The sequence below is a fragment of the Desmodus rotundus genome, chromosome 3 (genome assembly GCF_022682495.2).
Source record: "Desmodus rotundus isolate HL8 chromosome 3, HLdesRot8A.1, whole genome shotgun sequence".
Classification (NCBI taxonomy): domain Eukaryota; kingdom Metazoa; phylum Chordata; class Mammalia; order Chiroptera; family Phyllostomidae; genus Desmodus; species Desmodus rotundus.
Genome location: NC_071389.1, coordinates 5,999,789 through 6,013,172, shown reverse-complemented (window position 1 = coordinate 6,013,172; position 13,384 = coordinate 5,999,789). Strand labels below are relative to the sequence as shown.

General features: G+C 58.3%; 1 protein-coding gene across 5 annotated transcripts in view; it reads left to right on the top strand.

Moving 5' to 3' along the window:
* Positions 1–13,384, top strand: part of CASZ1 (castor zinc finger 1) — a 145,929-nt gene that overhangs the window by 55,810 nt on the left and 76,735 nt on the right. The gene's annotated exons all lie outside the window — the stretch shown is intronic.

The window sequence follows — 13,384 nt, the reverse complement described above, 5'->3', positions numbered from 1 at the left end:
TGGTGGCAAGAATCCCTGTTCTGCTCTACATTCTTGGGCACCCCTCCACAAGCTCTGCATTCTGGTGGGGCAGTGGGGTGCATGGCTGTGTTAGCGACCCTGCATCCCCAGCTGCCACCCCCCCGGGCCAGCCCCTGCTCCAGCCCCCTCTCCCTCTCCCTCTGCTCACTCAGGGTCCCTGGGTGGTTCTTTGAATACTTGCCAGCACCGTCTCACCCCGCCATAGCCTTTGCCCTCCCAGGCCACTGCGCTGCCCAAGGTTGTATCTCTCACTGCAGATGCGATGTGTAATTTTCCTCAAATGTCCTGGCAGTGCTGGTGAGGCAGCCCTTCACCAAGTCCAAGGCCAGCTGTGGGGGCAGAGAATCATCCCTGCCAAGCCCCACCCCACTAAACCTGACAATGTGTACCCTCTTGCCTGGCCAGCGTAGCTCAGTTGGTTGGAGTACCCTCCCACAGCCTAAGGGTCGTGGGTTCCATCTCTGGTCCCAGAGCGTGAAGCGATTCCCAGTCTGGGCGTGTCTGGGAGGCAGCCAATTGATGCTTCTCTCTCACATCAATGTTTCTCTCCCTTCTTCTCTCTCTTAAAAGCAATGAAAAAATGTCCTTGGGTGAAGATTTATATATATATATCTTCTTTTCCTCTGTTCCAGCTGTCCTAAGCCAGGGGTTCTCAAACGCTTTGGTCTCAGCACCCCTTTGCCCTCTGAAAAAGTATTCGGGACCCCAGCGTGCTTAAGCCTATGTGGTTACGTCTACTGATATTTACCGTATTAGAAATTAAAACTGAGAATTTTTTAATAAAACATATTTACTAATTCCTTTAACAACCGGGATGAACCCATTACCTGTTAGCATGAAGAACAGATTTTTATGAAACTGTATATTCCAAAACAAAATCGTAGTGAGAACAGGAGCATCGCTTTGCATTTTTGCAAGTTCCTATAGCGTCTGCCTGAACGGACGGGACTCTCCCGCCTGCCTCTGCGTCCGGTGCACTGGTGTGTTGCTGTGGTTGGCCTCTGGAGGAAATGCAGCCTCCCCCAGGGGTGGAGCAGGGGAAGGGGCGGCTTTTTATAGCCCTTGCGGATAACTGCGGTTGTAGCTCTTTGATACTACACTAAAACTCGGCAGGTGGAAGTTTCTCTAAGGCTCGCCACGATGTGGGATCCGAGACCACATGGGTGAAGTTTGCGTACTCTGCCCCGCTGGGTCCGTCTTGCGCTCTGAGCGCATCGCTCCCCGCTGTGTGGGTCTGCGACCTGGCACATGCATCCCCTGGGAAATGCTGGTTCACGGAGGAATGCAGGTCTTCCTGCTGTTGGCACATTTCACTACACGGTATTTGTACAAACGACATTCGTGAAAACACCACGGGCCTCATCAGAAAAGCCGTTATGTTTTAGGACGCTGTCTAACTCACGGTGACAGATATTTTTCCAAAAGTCTGATTTTCACTTGAAAGCTCAGATGTTATCACTTGCGACAAATATCGTCAGTTTCTTTTTCCCCCTCAGAGCGACAGTTTTTGTTCACTTTTGAGTAAATGTCTGCCAAACACTCAAATCTGAAAAAAATCACAGTATGTCTGTCAGTTGCTCTTTCAAGTAAAAATGGCTGGTTTTTCCGTGAAAAGAAAAAAGCGACTGGTTCGGTCTCGGCTCAGCCACACGCGTGCATTTCCTCACGACAGGCACTGGGCTTCGGTCCGCAGCTCAAGTGCTTTCCACGTACTTCCTTTCTCGTCCCTCAGAATATTAAAGAGACGTGTGTTCAAGGGTCAAGATTTCGTAAGAATTGGCCGTTTTTATAGCTTCATCAAGGACATTCTTAAGCGAATATGGCTTTTTCTAAACTGAAAGTGCGTGGCAACGAGGCAGAGACTGCTGTGCACGGCTGGGGTTCGTGCTGGGGCCCTACCCACCGGGGCCTTTGCGCCATCAATGCCAATGTCACTGCTGCAAAAAGGCAAGTGGCATCTTAGTGTTATTTTGAAAGGGCCTCGGTACCCCCCAAGGCCTGCAAAGCTCACGTGGAGAACCGCTACCCCACCTTCTCTGCCTCCACGTCTCTGTCCCGTCTCTCCCTCTGCCTCTCTGTATGGTTCTCTCCACTCAGGGCTGAAGGAGAGTGTTTGGCTGTGGCACTTGCCTTCCGCCCTCTGAAAGGGCTAGGTTCTCCTCCCGATCCGGCGCCTGCTCCTGGCTCCCCTGGCCTCTGCTCAGGGGTGGGGCCGTCTGGGGCACCCGTGGGGAGAGCAGAGGGGTCCTCGTGAGCTGCCTGCAGGGAGGGACAGGAGCGTCCTGCGGCCAGCACCTGTGGAGGCCAGCCTTCTCCTGGCCCCTCTTACATCCCCCAGAAAACCCACCGCAGCCCTCTGGCTGCCTGTCAGGGCGCAGGCCTATCCTGAGCCTGGGCTCTCAGTGTCCCCCACCCTGCGGTGGCCCAGTTTCCCATCCGCCACCTGCCTTCATGCTGAGGGCCGAGGTGGGGGCGGGAGCCACAGGCTCCCCTTCCCCCAGCTGCCTCCCAGCCACCTCCCCCAGCATGGCAGCCTGTCAGAGACACTGGGTTTTGTCCCCTCCATAGGGGCATCCTGAGAGGGAGAGAAAATAGCTGTCGGTGAGCGGTGGGGGTAGGCCTCTTGTTTTCCCCTCTCAGTGGCTGGGTTTCCCAACTTTCCCATCCCAGCTCCCTAGGAACAAAGGGCCCGCGGCCCCGTGTGCCGGCCGGGCCCAGCGAGGGGACTTCCCAGCAACTCTTTATTGAGTCTTCAGGCGCTGGCCAGGCACTCCATTAAAAAGCCATTCCCCTTTGTGCCGCCCGGCCCCCAGCTGTCCCCCCTCTCATGTGACGGTCGGTCACAGTTGTAAAACAACAACACACAGAGTTGGCAACTAAGGAGGCTTTTTTTCAAGCCAGGGTCTCCATGGCAACCCCCGTCAATCACCCCTCAGGAGCGCTTTAACCTGACCAAGAGGGGGAAATAAAAAATAAAATAATAATAATAAAAAAAAGAAAGCCAAGGGAAGAAAGACTTGGAGAGAGAGTGAGAGGCCAGCAGACAACTGGGGAGGGAAACAATTCAGAAAGTTTCTGGGGTTTGCTCCCTCAGTTGGAACACAAATGAAAATTTAATCAGTTGGACGGGATTGCCCCAGTGATCGGAGGGGAAGGACACTCGTTTTCAATTTTTACCCAGAGTGTGTATGTTGCAACTCACTTTGCAGAGGCTTCTGGCATTTTCCCGTGTCTATAAAATGATGATGGGACACGGTTGTCCCATCATTTGGGCAGAGTGGGAAGAGTGGACGGAGTGGGAGGGAGGGCAGCCCTGGGTCACCACAGTAGATGGATGGGACCATGGGCCCAAACCCAGAGATGCCCAGCTGATGGCCTCCAGCCAGTGGAGAGAGCCACTGGGAGGCTGGCTGGAGTCCAGCTGAGTGTCTGAGTCCTCCCATGTGCGGCCCGGTGCCAGTGGGGATGGCCCACGGTGTGGGGTGGGCATGGCGCCAAGGGGACATTTGAGGTCCCCATGCTCAGTGCCATTCGAGGAAGGAGCAGACCTACCCTGCGATGTGTCAGGGGAAGCCCGCAGTGACAGGCAGTGGTAGGACCCCTCGCTGGCCACACGATGCCGTGCCAGCAGATGCCCACTCTCTGGGCACGTGGCCTCCCGCCAGGGGTGAGTTCAGCCTTCCACGTGTTGGCGTGGTGCCGGGGGCACGGATCCTCCCCCACCTTGCCCCTGACACTCATACGTGCTGTCTGGCCGCTGGCCAGGGGCTCCATGGTTCCAAGGCCTGTACTGCCTGGGCACAGGCGTGGTCTGGGCACGGGCAGCAGGCGGCCCTGGCAGCAGCCGCCTGGCCCTTCTGAGAACTCTGATCAGCAAGGAGGCGAAGGCTAGCTTCACATCCGAGCCTTCACTTCTCGGGGCCGCGGGCACCCCGTCACCGAGAACTCAGGCCACTTTTCACTGTGGAAGTGGACAGAGGACAGAAGCTCCTGTCCTGTTTCCTGGCACATTGTGGGGGGAGTTTCTCACTTGTAGAGTCTAGGAATCTGATGTGGGGCCTGAGGGGAAGCAAGGAAGGAGGCCCTGGAGGGCAGAACCTTCCAGAGAGTGGGCCTCGGCTTGGTATCCGCTTGGACACCATAGGGCCATGACGAATCCCCAGGGCCCTGGGGACACGGGGGCTGGGATTCTTGAGTGTGAGTTTCTAGGAGGCTAGATCTGTTCTGGACTTCCAAGACCCTGCACCAACCAGGAACAGTTGTGAATGAATGGACGGACGGATGACCTGGGCAGAGCATGGGGTCCCAGAGCCACTTCGGGTACTGAGGGCTGCGGACTAGGCTTGAGGGACATGGGCCTTGTAGCTCTGCAGTTGCTACTCCTGACACCTTAGTCTCCAGCCTCACTCAGGCCCAGGATGGCCCAGGGCCCTTCTTACCTGGTATGCATCGCTGTCTCGCTTCCCCTGTCCATGGTGCCCTCCCTGACAGGCCGCGGGCTTGACCTTGGCTTCCAGGCTCCCTTCTCTGCCTTCACTTCAGTCCTCAGTCCCTCTCACTCACCTGCTCTGGGGCTCCGTTCACTTCCAACGTGAGCACACCAAAGCCTTTCTTGTCGCCCTCCCTGCCCCCTACCAGCCATCAGCTCTCTCTGTTGCCTTAGCTTGGACGGTAGGAAGCAGGCCCGAGGCCCCATACTATTTACATGACATCTCAGTGGGTTTGGCAGGGGCTGACTCACCCCCTGAACTACTTTCAAGATGAGGGAAGACACCCTGGTTTCGGGGCAGCTGCTGTCCGGCCTCCCTTCAGAGCCCAGGGGGGCCTGCTGGAGTGAGGACCCCCCAGGGACTGGAGCAGCCTTGGCTGGGGCCCCGTCTTTGCATCTCCTTTCCTGGGAGCCCTGGGAAGCTCCTACAGGAAAGGAATGCCAACAATCTGCTGGTGTAGTAAGCTGGCACGGCACCCAGGCAGGGGCCGCTCGGTGCCAGAGCCTAGTAAAGACGCTGGCGAGGGCCGCGCTCCCCATGCCCGGAGTTTCCTCCGTCCGGATTGGCACGCGGCCTTCCGCCGAGCCCCAGGCAGCGCCGGGAAGAAATGCGGCCCAGGCAGGCCCCGGCCTGAGGGCCACACCTCCCCGCCACCTCTCTCCAGCTCCAGCAGAAGGACCAGTGATAAATAGCATGGAGCATTTTGTGAAAGGGGAAACGAGGTGTGGGGTGAGCAAGAGAAAAGTGGGGAGCCAGAGCTGCGGCCCTTGGTCCGTCGCTGCCCAACAGGGGAGACCTGACTTCACATCTCGGACCCTCGTTTCTGCCTGGGTAAAATGTGGGTGTGACTAGCATATCTCCCTTCGAGGGTTTCTGTGGCCATTGAGTGAGGTGGTAGATGCAGGGAAGGGGCTTTGCGCTGCCCCAGAGGACTGGGGAAGCCCTCCGTAAATACTACTAATTAGTAGTAGCGGTGGTGGTGGTGGTGGTTGGTAGTAATAGTGATAGTAGCTACCCCATAGGTGGTGGTGAGGAGTCAGGGAAATGACGTATGCAAAGCCTTTAAGACGTTGTCTGACATGTAGTCGGCGCTCAGCAAATGTTAGCTGTCGTCATTATTATTACTATCATCATTATTGTTTCCTGGTGCACTGAGGTGGAGCGTCTCGCACGCACGCCGTGAGCCCCGCTCTTGCTGCTGAGGGGCCCTGGGCATGCTGCCCCCTGCCGAGTCTAGTGGGTCCTTCTAAAATGTTCTGTGCACCCCCACATTTACTCTGACACCTGCCTTGCTGTCTTACGGGTTCCCCGCCATCCCCTCTGGTCCCATTGTCACTCTGTCACTCACCGGTCCAGGATTCCCGGGGCAGCACGCCTCTGGGGTTTCCTGGCGGAAAGGGCTCCCCAGCACCCTGCTTCTGCCTCCCACCCCAGCCGGGCCTCCCCCAGGCCTGGGATCTGACTGGGTATTGTAACATAGTAGCTGAATGAACTCCGGTTTCAAAGGTTAATATCAAAATCTGGAGTGGATTACCTAAAAATTACTTACAACACCATTAAAATTCTGAACTCTTTTTGTTGTGGCTGTAAATTAATTTAAAATGTCAGGTTTTTTGAGAAATCCAATAAGAAATTGAGCCAACAGAGCAATCTGCAAACTGTCTGGCAAAGAGGAAAGTGTGTCTCTTCAATCGACAAGGAAAAATATGGAGCTTAACTGGAACCATATGGCTTAGTACTTGAGAGAAATCTGCTGGAGAGGGAGGGCGGGAGGGGAAGGGGGGAGGTGGGGGCTCAGCTGACAGCCACACACATGCAGTGGGAGGCCAGAGGGGAGCGGGGCCAGCACAGTGGTGTTGGCGCGGCCGAGGGGCCCGGCAGGCGCCTGGCACCGGGCCTACTTGGCTGCCCCCTGTCCACGGTCACTAGGCTGCCCCAGGCGGCGACTTGGTCAGTCCAAGGTCTTAATATGTTCCCTCAGTGTCCATCCAGGGCTCCCTGGCCAGCACAGGAGTCCTACCCCCACCGTAGGGGAGCCCGGGCCCCCTCCTTCCAGGGAGCGAGGGCATCCAGAGTGCCCGTCTGGGACGGCCACCTGCGTGCTTTGCGCGCGCTGCCTCCACTCAGCCCTCTGTGGGCTTCCTCCCAGCCCACATGTGGTCCCCATTACTCCTGAATTCCCCCAGATTTACAACACATTAAGTAATTTGTAGGTTATTTCAACTTCAATCTGCTAAAGTTGAGAAAATCAAAATTAAATTCAAACCACAAGGGAACTTCAAAGAAAGAGGAAGAAGAAGAAACTTGAGTGTGTTTTCTGCCTCAGGTCCCCGTATGTCCCCCGTATGTCAGCCTCTGGGGGCCCCCCACCGCCCGCCTTCCTCTGTGCTTCCCCTCTCCCAACCAGGGCCCCCCTGGATAAGGCACAGTGCGCCCTTCCCACCCCTCCTCTGAGCAAGGAGGCAGAATCCCAGGGCCTCATGGGGGCTTGTGCTGCGCACACCCGGTGGTTTGGGGGGGGGGGAGAAGTGCCTCTAACTTGGAACACTCTCTTTGCCCCACTGCCGGGGCCCCACCCCTGCTGGCTGGGCTACCCCGGAGCTCCCAGGCCTGTCTGCTCGCTTTTCCGACCCATTCTGCAGAATCTCCCCCAGCGCTGTTCCAGAGCCCGGTGTGCCTGGGACAGCTGACAGCTGGGAGGTGCCACCTGGCCCCACGGTTTCATAGCTCAGGTTACCTTATTTTGCTTTCTACCCTTTAAAACAGCCTCGTAAATAAGCAAACACTCGGTGCCAAGCACCTTCGGCACTTCGCCAGGCTGGTAAATATTTTAGTAGTGACTTGGTAACAGTTGTGCTCACTTTGATTTCCTCAGAAAGGTTCTTGGTGCTGGGGAGGGGGCCGAGGCTGCAGGAATCCGTTTGCCGGCTACTGACAGTCCAGCCCTGGCCACGTGGCCTTGGCTCTACCCCTGCGGTTGTACGCCGGGGTGTTTTTAAAGCTGGTGCGGTGTTAACTGTGTACCCCTTTCAGCAAGGGACTCTTCCTTCTCTCTGAAAGTGCCCCGTGCTGTAAGAGCCTGGATTGGGGGAACTTTCTAGACTCGTCCCCACCAAGCATCTGAATGACCTCGGAGACATGGGCAGAAGCTGGGGATGGGAGTGGATTTGGGGTTGACCCGTGCTGACATGGTTTGGACTTGGGAAGAACCCTAAGGTCCAGGGCAAGGAGGGCTTTGGGGTTGGGGTTCACACAGCTAAGGCAGTGTGGAGTTGGGGCGGCCACCTGAGGTGGCCAGAGGAAGCTGACTGCACGAGTAGCCAGGCTGCAGGCAGGAATTAGGGGGAAACCAACACTTGGACAAGTTGTTGTTCAGACATCTTGTCCAAGATCTCCTCTGGAGAGCACGCGGCATGAGGAAAAGAAAGGGGGAGACAGGGCCTGGGGAAGGCTGAGGGAGAGAGGGGGCCCGTAGTTCGGTGCCCAGGGGTCCTGCCTTCCCTCTGAGCCATGAAAATGGCACCTGCAAAGCGCAGGGCCTCTCCGCCCAGTGGCCGGAGCTGGTCTAGCCTGACCTGACCTTGCTCATCACACCTTCCATGCGGAGGACTGCCACGTCCGTCTGGTGGGGCATGTTGTGCCCCCAGGCTGGGCACCAGGGTGGGGCAGGGATGGGGGGTAGGCATCCGGCTTTAATAGACCGCCCAGAACCACAGCCACTCACTCCTCTGTTTTACTGGAGGTTTTAACACACAGATGGGTTGGTTTTAAAGGGGCTCGAAGTCACGGCACAGCGGGACCACATGGGCGTTTCCTGAACCCCAGCGCCCCACCGGCTGTGCCAGGAGCGCCTGCAGGGTGGGCACGAGCTAAGGAGGAGCAAGGCCTCTCCTTCGGCTGAGGGTGGCAGGCAGGGCCAGGGAAAAGTGGGTGCTTTGGGGCTAGGACAGGCCCAGTGTTGGATGAGGACCCTTCATCTCGTCCCACACAGGTGGGTGGGGCCTTCAAACCTCAGTTTACAGCCAGAGCCCCATTCAGCTGACCGGCCAACTGCTGCCACGCCCCAGCCACCCACCTTCCCCTTTTGGCTCCTGGCGCCGCGATGCGCCTCCCGTCTGCGCCCACGCTCACCCCATTGGTGCCCGGCCGCCGTGGGCGCGCGTCAGGTGAGCAGCAGACAGAGCGGCAGACCCAGCTCACCTCCTTCCCGGCGGGACGGGTGCCAGGACTGCACTCTTCCCGGAAGGCTTCCAAGCTCCCCCGCATGGCATCCTGTTGAGCCTGTTCCTAGGGTGCGGGGGCAGGCCTCTGGGGGGAGAGTGTCTGCCCCATGCTGTCCCGGCGCCAGCTCTTCCTGAGGCCCCTAGTGGAGTTGCCGGAGGGAGGCAGCTGCACCAGGGCAGGGGACGGGGATGGCTGAGACGGGAGTCACCCTGGGATGCATCTGCCTGCCTTCCACCACCACACCCCACTAGGGGTAGCCCTGCAGCCCTGGGCCGACTTAAGTTGGTGCCTGCTGACCCTCTGTGTCTGGGGCTCCACCGTAATGTCTGGAGGGTGCAGAGCCCCTCCCTGTGCCCTTGGCTGGACCCTGCACCCATGGAGGGGCTCAGGGACCCCTGTGGTTCTTTGGCATTGCCCACTCTGCTTGCCAACCCCCAGTCCTCAATGTCCTTAGAAACCAGGGGAGCTCTAGGGAGGACACAGGAAGGTAGAAGAGGCCTTTCTTGATTACCCCCAAATATTTGCGTCCCAGTGGTAAGAGATGAGCCTTCCAGGCTACTGGGTCTGTGCCCTGGAGCCTTGTCTGCGGGCCCCTGGCTGGGAAGGAAGCCTGCTTTAGCACACCTCCTTCTGCTCCTTGGCCTTGAACAGGGGACTGCGTGGCACCGAGCACCCTCTTCTCCTTTACCCAGTATCTTGAGCAAAACATGTCTCTTCCCATTTCCCCTTGGCTTTTGGGAGCCTGTCAGCCCTCGCTCCCCCGCTGCTCTCCCGAAATGAAGCCTCGTGGTCCCCCTGAGGGGTCTGAGTGGCTCAGGGGAGATGCGGCTGTGACAGCTGACCCGCCCACTTCAGTCTGGTGCCTCGGGTCGGGGTTAACATGCAATTGTCCGCCTAGCTGCATTGGGTGCCTGGTAACCCTCAAACGTGCCCATAGACTCCTGTTTCACCTTAAGGAGAGGATGCCATGCCTCAGTTTCCCTGAGTGGCTTCTCTCACAGTGCCCTGAGGACCTCGTGGCGTAAGATACGGCGTGAAAGGCAAGAGCAGAGAGCAGGGTAAAGTGTGGTAAGCGAGCGGACCCAGGGAGGCTCCCTCTCCTGCCCCTGAACAGGGGCAGGCCTTTGCTTCCTCATGGGCAGGGCTGGTGACCAAAAATCACTTGTGCCGCTGCAAGGCGGGAGCCTGTCACATCCAAGGAAGCTGGGCCTCCCTCCTCTGGTCTGTGGGCCAGCGCCTGCGTGGCCAAGTGTGGCATGGGCAGGCAGATGGGCTGGCAAACTTCTGTAGGAGGTTGGCGACGAGCCCCATGGGACTGGGACCAGTGGGACCCTCCAGCCTCCCTGCCCCCGATGTGGGTCTGGTGGGGAGGGACCGACAGGTAGCCGGGTGCCCTGTTTCTCCTTGATGCCTGCGTGGATGCGTCCTGGTTTGAGCTCCCTGAGAGCCGGGAATGGAGGAGATCCTATGAAAATGATGATATGTGACAATCAGTCACAGCAATTAGTGTTTTGGTTAACAGGCCTTTTTTGTTTTCTCTCACCCAGACAGAATGTCACAAATAAATCCTCTCCTGCATTTGCATATTAATTGGATCGGAGACGTCAAGCATCTTTCATTAAAGAAAATGATCTGCATATTTGGAGACATAAAATAGTTATTTTGATGGGGTTTTTTTCCTAAGATCAGGGGGTGGGGGAGGTAGGTGATGGGAGCAAGTAGAAATTGAGGTAGAGTGAAGGCAAAGCCAGCCAGTCCCCCCCATCTGGAGTTAACCCTGTGCAGTCTGGAGTTGATGGGCCAAGTCTGGGCAGAAGCTCATTAACAGGTAAATAAGTCCAGGAGTCCAGGGGCCCCAGGCACTGAGCAGTGGCCCGAGGCCCAGGAGCCCAGCCTGGCCCCTGTGCAGCGTAGCTGTGGGTAGGAAGGCAGGCTGCAGGCCCGATTGCTGTCCCGCTGGGCGCATCTCCCCAGGGCAGCAGGCAGTGGGCAGTTTGAGCCCTGGCTTGCCTTGCACAGCTCTCTGTCCTCGCTCGCTCACCTTGGCCCCTGGGTCGGCCCGCCCCTCCAGCCTCCTGCCCTTCCCTTCCCCTCGGCCTACCCAGCTGTGCCCACTTACTGCATACTTTCTGACCTTGGGCCTCCCTGTGCCCTTCCCCTTCCTTGCCAGCCATCCTCCCCCTCCCCAGATGGAAAGTTTTCTGGAGGCAGCAGAAGCAAAGCCTGGAGTCATTATCACACACACTCGAAATAACCCAGAAAGCTGCTGGGCCCATATTAGGGCATGAGTCCCGGCGCAAAGCCCAGTGAATGTACAGTTTTTGATAGGCGAGTCATCCCGGTTCCCCCTGCGGCCTTACATCCTAGGTCCTGGTTGGCTCTGTCAGCCGGTTCTCTGGGCAGGCACCAGGGACCGCCTCCTCCAGACATTTCTGAGCTCCCCCAGCCTCCTGCGGGAGCCTAGCAGGGAGGCTGGTCAGCGACATCCTACTTGGCTTCCCAGTCTCTGTGCTGTCAGCAGCCCCGAAGTCTCGATCCCTCTTGCTGGATCCTGGCTACAGAGGTGCTTAGGTGGTGGTGATGTTGGTGGTAATGATGGTAACGAGGACTGCCACCGCGTTTTGCATGTAGAAACAGTGTAGACACTTCACTAAGAGCTGTGCACTCACGGTCTCCCCGAATCCTGACCACAAGCCTCTGAGGCAGGCCCTATCACTGCTCACATTTGGTAGATAAGGAAACGCAACCTCCGAGAGGCCAGATTAGATGCCCAGTGTGCCCGTCGAGGTCAGAGCTTGCAGCCAGAGCCCAGCTCCTCATGCCAGGCTGCAGGGCCTCCAGGCGGGGCGGTGGGGACCCGAGGGGGCCCGGCTCCCGGTGTGGTGGCTGCTGGTGGTAGTTCTTCGAAGTCGGAGGACTGGTATTGAGACTCTGTCTCCCTGCGCCACTGCACCCTCTCTCCCCAAGAAGTCCTGCCCATGTTCACAAGACTTGCCTCCCCCTGAGGGGTGAAGAGCTGCCTCACAGGGTAGGGGGCCTTGAACCCTGGAGGTGCCCCTCCTGGCCCTACCGGGATCCCCTGTGCTCTTCGTGTGCGGCTTCACTTAGAATTTTGAACTGCCTGGTCCCTCTCTGCCCTGCCGGCTCTGACCTCACTGTGCCACAGACTCCTGGACTCCCAGGGACCGGGCCGAACTCGAGGGCAGGGCCTGGCACCCCCTGCACGCTGCACCCTTCAGGTGGTCCAGCCTCTCCTCGCACCCTGAGCACCTGTGGAAACCTGTCGGTTTGGTGCTGCCTGTCCCACCATGCTGTCTCCCAAGGATCCCTTCTTCCCAGCGCCCAGATTCTAAACATTTGGTATCCGCAGCCTCGGCCCGTTGCCTTGAACCTTGGGACCTTTCTCTTCTCCACCGTCTTCCACAGGAGCAGTGACTCGAAGGGGTAGGCAGTGCGGCGTGGTCGGAAGGCTTTCTGTTCTGCGCAAGGCAGTTTAAGCTCGGGCCTGGCTGTGTTTACGAGTGTGCGCCTCCCTTCTCTGAGCCTCGCTTGCTCCCTAGCAAAAAGGGGGCACTGGTTCCTCCTTTGGGCCCCAGGGGTCAGAGGGGTAGCTTGGCTCACCTACGCTGAGTGCCCAGTCGCAGGCCTGGGATGGTGTAGGCCCCGAAAATGCCAGCTGGGAGGCGGTGCTGGGGTCAGCTCTCCTCCCAGGGTGGGGGGCAGGACTCTGGGGCAGTGGTGGCGTTGTCTAACGTGCTGGGTGGCTCTGCCCCTGTTTGACCCATTCCCACCGACTGCTCCTCAGTGACTTTGGCTGCGTGTGCCCCTGGCAGGGCAGGTGGGGGCCCAGTGGCCCGCAGACCTGGGGTTCTGGGAGAAAGGGCCTCAGGTGCCCTCCTTGGGGAGCAGGTGGACCGGCTGGGTGTTTTATGGAGTCTGGGGGCATCCCGCAGCAGCTGTATCTGTTAAATGCCAAGAAGCCAAGTGGGTTTAATATGATTGTAGCTGCTGCTTTGATAAATCAAAATAATTAAAAATAATAAATTTGATTCCTCAACCAACAGGCTGTGTGTGGGCACAGGGCCCGGGCTGCCAAGTCGGGGCTGGGGAGGTGGGAGAGGCCCCGAGACACAGGAAGGCCTGTCTGCGTGGGGTCGTGGCGGGGAGGTGGGCAGGTGCTCGGCCTGGGGGTAAACCCTGCCGCTCAGTCAGGGAAGAGGGGCTTTCCCTTGGCAGGGCTGTTGGCCAGCTTGGGCCGAACTCGGTTTCTTCATCTGTCAGATGGGGTGGTAGTTCCATCCCCTCACAGTGTAAGGCGCCAGGCCTGTGCTGAGCCCAAGGTCAAGGCTGATGTGAACCATGGTCAACCTCTCGGTCCTGCCCTACCGCCCCGCTTTGGCACGGCTGCGGCGGAGGTGACCAGGCAAGTTCACAGCCACTGGGCAGCCTGGAAGGCCCCGCAGCCTACCGGGGGCTCTTCCTCCAGCTGCCGGCTGTTGTCCTAACACAGGGCTGTCCTGTTTGTGAGGACGTCCCCTGCTGCGGGACGCGCCTATTGATAGCTCTCTCCCGGTTCCAGGGGAGTGGGGGCAGGATGCACATGCCACTCCCTGTGGACCCGAGTCCTTGGTCGGGGTGCCAGCGGCATG